Below are 9506 nucleotides of genomic sequence, written 5' to 3'. Positions count from 1 at the left end.
AAATTCTATAGGCCATTGTTTTACCGAGCTACATTTGACAGGAAAAATTAACTGAACGCGCAACAACTATTTCGAACAAATTATGACAATAAATTAAACGCGCGTGTCCTTAATAATTGCCGTCACCTCACCGCAGAAACACATTTGAGTGTGTCTATTTTCCACTGCGACCGACAGATAGGCGGGGTACAATTTAGTTTATAATATAGGAAACGATTTTTATTTAGCTGTGCATTACTATTTGTGACATGGCGATAAGAGAGCGATTTTAAACCGCTAGACGTTTAATATACCTAGTAGACGTGATACATACCTTTCTAATAATTTAAAGCTTCCGTTTGATGCCGGTCCACTTGGACGCACTCGTGGAGGTTTTCCTCACTTCGATCTTAATTCTGTTCTTTTATGGCCTACGCGACTCGATCAGCAGAAGCGAAGGTCGCATTGTATACCCAGTCCGCTTTCGTATAAGATTCGTAAAGCGAGACATCTTTAGCGTGCGGACGTACTTCGTTTAGACGTAGCTACCTTTGTCGCTCATTGAAGTACTTAGCTAGAACTTCACTCGTGTGAAGTTCACTTAGTTACGGTTTCAGTTGTGACTATTGTCATTGCTGGCCGAACGAAAAAAATTTACTCACTTCACAGTGACATGCTGTTACTAGGAAAGAAATCAAGTAACAACTCAACGTCGTACGCAAGCATCCTCACTCATACCAACAGTAATTACAACAACAATCGTATACGCAATAAAAATCGGGTTTGGAAATCATAAACCTTCGATGTAATTGACTATTCACTTGATTTGCTTGTGTGTTTATTAACTGGTCCACCGTCCACAGTACACAAGCACATGCACATGCACAGCTAGATATTGATCGCCTTCATGATGACTGCGTATGGTCGTCGAAACCTTTTCCCGTTCCGTTATCTGATATTGTGGAAGATTCAGCACGAAGATCCATCCTTTTTCACGTCAATGATATCACTATCTCGATTTAGAATAGTGTCTAGCAGTAAAGCTCCTCTTCGACAGCTTCTCTGAATATCTGTCCAAACATTCGCACCGAGGTTCGGCTACTAGAACGATTATGGTGATCATATGCACGTGTTACTAGTTGATTTTTTTATCTACTTTATGGATGGCTGGACCAGGGCATCTCGTTGTAGCCATGATAGTCTTCCATGTGTCCGCACGTTCGCGCATATCTTCGTTGTGTGCGCACGGCGCCTATCGATTTTCTATGACCCTTCCAAAGGAATTTTTAGTAGGAAAACGAAGCAGGCGGACGACGACGACAGACGACATCTTTCTTGAACAGCAGCGTTTTCCGTAGTGGCCTGGCGCCGCTACCATACGCATTAATGTCGAACAGTTGAACGGAAGGCAGCTCTGCTCCAGGCTCGTTTTTTTCAAGCTGGCCTTTTCCGGCGGAAGTTACAGAAGCCGATAAAAGTTGAACGGCAGCGAATTGTTAAAGAAGAAGGACAGGTTGTTCTTCGAGAATCGCCCTTCGTCTCTCCGACGATAAGAAAAAATTTCGAGCAAGCACAAATGCCAAAGAAAATCGAACACCAAACGAATACAAAAAGCGCACAATTGAAGAAGAGGAAGGATAAAGCAAAACGATGACGGAACGAAAGGCCAAAAGAGCTAGACCCATCTATCCTGAACGGGCATCGATGCAGGAACGATAGCAAGCCACCACGAAAAACGATGACAGACCCAAAAGAAACAGCGAGAGAGTCACAGGGGCAAACGGTTTCGTCGGAACCACGAATCGTAAGAGAAACGCAAAATCGTTAGGCGGCGACGGCAGAAATACCTCGCACATCGTTCTCAGCATAGCTGTATGGTTGAAGGTGCGATTCCTGTTCGACGCTAGCGGAGCTACAACAACTACTTTTGCTTTTGTTGCCACCATAAGCAAAACTATGGAACCCAACGAACTGTCAATATAGGAATGGCTGAATGTACCACTGCACTGTCCATCTTGCCACAACTCCGTATAACGACGCGCAATGCAACGCGGTGCAATAGAGGGTGCTGGCCGGAGCAGATGGCGACCGCTCGATTTGGTCGCCTGCAAAGCAGTGGAAGCATGACTAGTTTGTTGCCCACGGAAGTATCAAATACGCAGAAGATAATGTCAAACTGGGAAACGCAGTATAGGCGGCACAGTCACTCGAGTAGACTAGACCCTCCATTCGTTTAACGGAGCTAACGTCGCCGTTCGTGAACGAGCATTCGTCAATGTATATACAGACAGGAACAGAAACAGCAATAGACTGACTATTCGATATGTGACGTCAACAACGATGACAATGACGACAATAATCATTTCTTGCTGACGTTGCCGATCGGTATGGAGATTGAACGATGGGCTAAGCCTCGGCAACAAAAATAACAGGTACAACGATACGGAGTGACGCGAGCGTATGTTCTTCGTCCACTAACTCACCAGAAGGGACTAAAGCATTGTTCACACACGAATGCTCACGGCGCGGTAATCCTTCACCCTTGGAAAATGTCTTCGCACGCGTGGCATCATTTGGAACGAAGCAGAGGTGGGGAAGAAGTTCCAAAACGATATCCGATCTAGCAGTTTGCCACTATAGGCCAAGCACGTAGGGACGCACATCGGATTCAAACGCAGCATGCATGAATGCCTCAAGGCACTCCTGGTGGTCCGATCGGCTATATTTGTTTGTAGGAGGGCCCATCGATCGATGGGGAATTGTCATAGGGGTAAGCAGCATATATGTCCGGACATGATTTCGTCTTCTTCCTCAACACACGCAGCACAAATAGCAAGAGCTTCCAACCAACGACCGTTTTCACTTCCCCATTAATCGAACTGGATCTCGTCAATTTTTTGCCAATAAAGCTAAATAGGTACATCAAGAAGCCAGCCGGTCATAACTTCCTACAAGCGAGGCAAATCAGCTGAATTGTGTTTCTGCTATTCGAATAACTCTAATTAGGCGTAACATGATTAGCAGTTGAAAAGCCGAAATGGCGCGTGTTTTTTGATTGTTGCCTCCGACAACGACCATGCCAACTAGCAATTCTGAATACGTGATGAAGACGTGAGAGTGACGATGGACACCCCCAAACGGAGCGCAGATAAAGCTGCTTGCGTTGACTGATTTTATGATGAGACTGATCCGCTTAGGAGAACACATTGTGCGTATTGAAGTATACAAGAGATTATGTACCCATAGTTTTATGTATTTTGTAGTAAATCAATGTGTTTCGTCATGAATTACCATTGCATGGTTTCTCCTGTGCCAAAGTGAAGAAGGATAGGGTCAGGACATGAAGGTAGTACAATCAATTTCTAACGAACGCTAAGAAACACTCGTCTGGTTCAACAGCATTTAGCGGATTCTGTAGCGTCTATTTTACAGAGGAATTTTGTACGGTCTTGTGATTTTATATTATCCAGCTCAGATATAAGGAATCGAGGAGTAGTAGTAGTAGTCTATAGAAGCAGATACATTACACAGAAAAGGACAATTATGAGAAAGGTTGATTTAAGATATACGAGAAGTGGCTTTTCCCAGTCGCGGGTTTAAAGTTGCATCGAACTCTACAGTGAATTTATGTTAGGCTTAACTGGAACTTCATCTCAATTTTAAGTTTCAAGCTACCTGTGTACACACTTTTCCGTATACTAACATCAAGACGATTGCGAATTTGTATGTGAAGAAACAATGCGTTCGGGCAATAACATCTTGCTGATTGCATCATGCGGTTATCTTGAAATGACATGACCCAGTTCACAAAGTGCCAACTTTAATCTTCTATAGAGAGTTTTTGTTTTTTTTTCATCATTTGGTCATATTAGACTAGCAATTTATACTAAAAAGGGTTCAATACATTGAAGGGTGAAAGCCTCTGCGTTTTAACGATTAATAACGATCGTGCAAAAAGCGATGACACCTATAAGTCGCTGTTTGGTCAGTATATATTTCTATAGCTAGTGTGCACATCTTTTTCCATGGGTTGCTTCAAGGCAAAGAAGTGTCAGTTACGCAATACCGCCATATTTCTTTGAGTTCGGCTTACAAGTATGGTTTATTTGATTGAAGTGTGCATTTTTTGCCCTGTTTGTCCATTTATATAGTGCTCCATCGACATCGTCGGGTCGGCACTGGTAATAGTGAAGGGTTGCGTAGAACGCTCACGAGCCTTAGACACACACATCCTCGTATACGCGCTCACAGGTACACTGCGGCGCTAACTGAATGATCTCTCCTGTTAGCCATAACGTTATTAAAACGAAACAGGTGGTTAAATTACTCCATTTACCTAACAAATAATAGAAATAGAAGGTTTCAGTCTATGGTAGGGTGAAGTGTTTCAGCAAATCGTGCGATAAAAAGCTTATCTTTCCTTTGTTCAAAGAACACTGTGGAAAAGACGCTGATAACGAATTGCATGTTTTCGTACAGCCTTTCAACATGATCTTCAGCTAATCTATTCTTATATTATGTTCGATTGAGTGTAATGTTATGCGTATTTCACACAAAACATTGGCACCGGTCTCGGCAATATCTGTACCGCTGAAGTCATTTCTTAGACTAGAACTATTACCCCCAAATAATTGCTATTTAGTAGGTGAATTCCGTTGGCTCTTCCGCGTTTTTGTGACGCGGACGTGTAGAGGAAGTTGTCAGGAAGGAATAGGAGAACAACAGTCGTAGAGCTTGCGAGCAAAAACCAGCGGGCAGAACGTGCCACGTAAAGGAAAGGTTGTCGCCTACCTGAATAAAGGTTCTTGTTGTTAAATATACGAGGAGCCTTTTTTGTCTTTTTAGTTACGGCCAAGTATCGATTTTGTCAGGCCCTAGTTGAATAATATTCTTCTGTTGCGAAATACATTAGAGACAGAAGGCAAGTAATCTATTGTAAGATCTACACCGTCTCCTTGCTGTCAACACACAAACATATATGGATAGATATAGTACCATGTGGCTGAGCATTACGCAATTATATTACTTTCTCCTCAGTGTCGTTTTTAGCCGCTGCATTATCTCTATTCTTTTTTCGGTCACTTCTACATTACCGTAGACCCCAGCGGCTTTTCCCGCGTGCAGCGTAAAAGGGTGAGGCTTCATGGCTCTCTTCTATTGACGACTGCTGTGGGTATTGTGTAAAGCAACATTAGAAAATACGATCTAGCTGAATCGTCGCAAGTATAGGCAGAAATGAAAGAAGTGCTTTGCGGCGTCCTTAATCAAGCCAGCCATGCCAGCCTATTGTCTACGAGAAATAGTCAATTGATTGGCGCCTGACGCCAACAACGTTTGAAGCAGGCCAAATTCTCCTAGTGGCAGCAAGGACAATAACGCTGCGACGCTGGTAACAATAACAGCAACAACAAACTGGAGAAAGAGATAATCAAACAAGCTGTTAGTAAGCTTTTCCACAAGTCTAGATTTATTCGGCAATAAAAAAGCTATTCCCTCTTCATTGACTTATTTTACACATAGACGTATATATATATACGCCTTACAATAGGGGATGGCAGTATCGGTCCTTTCTTGCTGCTAACTTTGGCAAACATCTACTTGCTCGTTACCGATCCATACACTTCAATCATAATTCTACCACGTTCTAGTCTAAGTGATCATTATTACTGGAAGCCTTGTGACACTATGACGGCAGTGTACTATCGTCAATGTTAACGCTATGAGTGAGCGGCGGGCCGATATTGTTCGATGATAGACTTATTCGCATTCGGTTAATTTACCCCTATCCCCCCAGGGCGATTCGTAAAGGTCTAGTCGGTGGCAATGCAGCAGAAATACAATTTCGACGTCGTACGAGTAATCGTTTATCTTAATGATATATTCATCTGGTAGATACGATATATTCATGCACATATTGTATAATGTGATGTTACTATTATTACTAAAAAAATGTGCTGTCGTTTAGTAGGAGACGGTAGATCTAATAGTAGATGCTCCACTCAACAACGTTTGGTGACCACTGATATCTGCAATCCCTAATATTGTCATTATTCTATTATTGTTACTCTAAACTAAAAAAACCACTCGTGCGGTGGCACCTGGACAAGATCAGCCTGACAACTTGTCCATTGTGGCCACGAATTTAAACGCTTTATGACCGGTAAAACGGGAGTGACGCTGGTCATAATGTTCAACAACTAGTAAGTGAGTTAACTATTGCGCCCATTATGCAGCCTATGCTAGTTACGAAGTTAGTTATTATCAAGTTGCTGCGCGGCTAACCAGGCCCAAGTTTCTAAAATTAATCAGTACAATACCGCTATTAAGGGAATAAAATAAATGTCTAATGTGAAAGTACGAGCAAACCCGTTCTTCCGCTCGATTTAAATAGCTGTCCATTAAACCCATTGCCGAAAGATACTAGGTTTTCCATCACTACCAAATGTTGCACTACATTAATGATGAGAGACAGTTCACTTAAAAAAAGTGACATCCAACGATTAGTTGTGGTGGTGACGGGTGGCCTTATCGTTGGAGCTGATACAAAACGTCCAACTGTCTCAGTAACTAGCTGCTCTCAACTTGCTGACCATCTTTCGATGAATTTGGTTCTGGGGGAACGGGAAACTCTGGAAAAAACAACAGGGAAGGTGCTGCCGCTGTTCAGCCTATTCTGCTGCGTTTATTGCACTAGGTAGGTAGATAGACCCGGGCAAAAGATGGCATCCACGTCCCACCGAATAAGACTGCCACCTATATGCCTGTGCTTGGACTGTGCTACGCTCCTTCAGGTTGTCGTAAGCATGGTCCTGACGATGATATTCATCTGGGAAACTACACCGACATCGGCAGCGCCTGAAGGAGCATTTGCAGGAGTAACAATTACAATAGCAAATTGTGGATTAGTTGTTGTAGCAAAAGCAGCACTCGTCACTGCAGTAGCTCAATCGGCAGCAGTTCCTATGGGCTTTTCTGTGGACCTCATCAGATGTTTCCATCTAATCACGCTCCACCCAGCTTTGTGCAAGAACTAAAACCGCTTCTATGATTAGTACCGTTATTGTTATCATTCATGGCCATCTAAACCGATTATTTGGTTTATGGTATCACCCATCGTCTGACACACAGATAGCCCTTTTCATTTTTCCAATAGTATATGCTATTTCTTGCCTTTTCGCTAAAGTATACAGTAAACAATAAAGATGTATTGTGTTCTGTCGACTTCGTTGGTGTTGAGTAGCATGTTTCAATTAACTTTGCAGTTGAGCATAGCACATAATAGCGGATGCTCGCTCTAGCACGGATTTTTCGAGCCGTCCGTAAAGGTAGCATGGCATTTGGCGTGCGACAAATTTTCGGCAGTACGGCTGGCTGCGGACCCACTCACCGTTAGTCCAAACATCAGTTTGTTTCCTTCAAAATGGCGCTCGTGTATGCCGTACTTCTAATAATCCTGACTGAAAATGTGTTATCGTAGGTACTTAGCGATGCTAATGATGTGGTCAGCGGACTGTGTCAACCAATGTGACAAAAAGATCGCGGTCAAACTTCTTCGGTTGGAAACGATGAGCTGAAATGAAGATCAAAGCACGAAAGCCATGTATTGAAAAACTGTCCCATAGTTGCGCTGTACTTGCATATGGATTACGATGAAAAGACGCACACGGCTAGCCAGTCCTATGTGTCGTCTAGGCCAACTTTCAAGTGTGCTTCATTACATATAACTCTTGTAATGCTTTTTTTTTTTATCTATCTTGAATATTTCAACTTAAAATATACCGAATCGTTACAGTCATCTCTGGTAACTTACAGAACTTGAGCTCAAATCCCTCGTTTTGGTAGATAATTATCCAGCTGGCCAACATATTAATGTCAAGTTGAGGCAACATCGTCGGTGTTTATGTTACAGCGGTGTAACCTTACAGTTCAGCCGGTCATGAGCATTGTTACTTCGTTAATCTACAAAGCTTCCTATTATATAAAACAGAAATCTGCAGAGCCTACGAAAAATTAATTCGTAGAATATGCACAATAAAACTCCAGTTTATTGAATAAGAGGCAAATTACATAAACGTACATTTATTTCTCATCGTATCCTTTCGGGAGACTGAAGTACTTGGACTAGAAGTGGTTTATTTCAAGGCTTTCTGACGAAATTGAATTGTCCTAAACGAAGTAGTAAAAGTGATTTGATTGATACAGCCGATGACGACAAAGCCAATATCCAGGAAAATGAAATATAATTCCACAACACCAAACAATCGCTAAAGGTTGTTGGGTTCATTGTCCTGATGCACTGTCCTGCGACTGAAGAAAATACGCGGACGGTAGATTTTTCGATCAAGATTTTATGCATTCGTGCACTGATGATACTATCGCTTCGATAACTCTTCACGAATGGTTATTATTTCATGTGAACAGTGTAGGGATGTTACAGTAGCTTCAAAGAAGTTTATGTTGTATCAAAGGATTCTGCAAAAACAAAAGTATCCATACATCGAACCCACGAAGAAAAGCGCCCCGTGGCTGTGACGTCACCGGGGCAAGTTGCCCAATATTATTATTGACGTTATTAAAGATATCATAAAGGTAGAAATGCTCATTTGGGTATTTCGGTGGGGCATGACTTGTCGTATGACGTACGATTAGGGTTAGTAGAAAACATTGTATCTTTCATAACTAACCTCCAGACGGCAGTGAATGTTTTTGTAGATACAAGGTCAGTAAAGTTGTGGCCAAGTGCACACAAGGCCAGGAGCTTATATAGGTGTACGCATTTATACGTGGTAACATTTCTGGTTTCGAACAATCCATACTTCCGCTGTTTGGCAGCCGAGCATAGAATTAAAAGGGAGACAGACGTTTGTATGTCTCCCGTAATTCTAACACCATATACGGTCGGACGGCAAATCAACAAGGAAAAGTAACTTAGCCCCCTGTATATACGGAGGCATGCCCTTGCAGAGGCATTCGGAACTGCCTGTATATGCGCTAGAATAAACATTGGATTAGCTTCTCAGTTCGCTCTAATCGCTTCTATCAGGTTCATACCGTAAAGCAATGTCTTCTGGTTTATTGCTATGTACAGTATGGTACATAGCAATAAACTAGAAGAAGAAGAAGCAATGAACTACAGTATTGTACAATTTTATTTTTTAATTTTTATATAATGTTATTTCAAAGGAGATCAGCGGGGACTGCAACTGTCTGTTCACTCATGTGCCCCTATTTGGCCACGGTTGTTTTTATACTGCCGTATATATTGTTCAGTTTAGCGCATAGTCTAAAGCTGCTCGAATTACTACTAGTGCTACCAAGTGCTACAAGTAATGTTGTAGCAGCTTCCTGACGTCGCTCATCCCCCGAAGAGCAGCACGCTAAGGGTGATCTGAGCCTCAACACTACCGCTGCCCACAGTCACGATCTTTACGTAGCGACCGCGCAGGAAACGCAGCTAGAGTAGCTCGCTTAAACCGCAAGAGCGAACTAAACGATACGACACTTTCAAAGCAGCACTTCACAATGAC

General features: G+C 42.4%; 1 protein-coding gene across 6 annotated transcripts in view; it reads right to left on the bottom strand.

Moving 5' to 3' along the window:
* LOC111244514 (uncharacterized) overlaps positions 1-9506 on the bottom strand; it is a 102179-nt gene that overhangs the window by 47637 nt on the left and 45036 nt on the right. The window contains exon 2 of one of the 6 annotated variants that reach the window (XM_086981220.1): positions 7367-7549. The exons of 4 other annotated variants lie outside the window; for them this stretch is intronic. The gene's annotated coding sequence lies outside the window, so the exon portion shown is untranslated. Of the gene's footprint in view, positions 1-313; positions 2815-7366; positions 7550-9506 lie in introns of those variants that run through there. One more of the 6 variants, XM_022791729.2, reaches the window with a different exon arrangement.

Source organism: Varroa destructor, unplaced genomic scaffold (assembly GCF_002443255.2).
Source record: "Varroa destructor unplaced genomic scaffold, Vdes_3.0 BEIS01000002.1, whole genome shotgun sequence".
NCBI classification, from domain to species: Eukaryota; Metazoa; Arthropoda; class Arachnida; order Mesostigmata; family Varroidae; genus Varroa; species Varroa destructor.
This window is presented reverse-complemented; position numbering and strand designations above follow the sequence as displayed.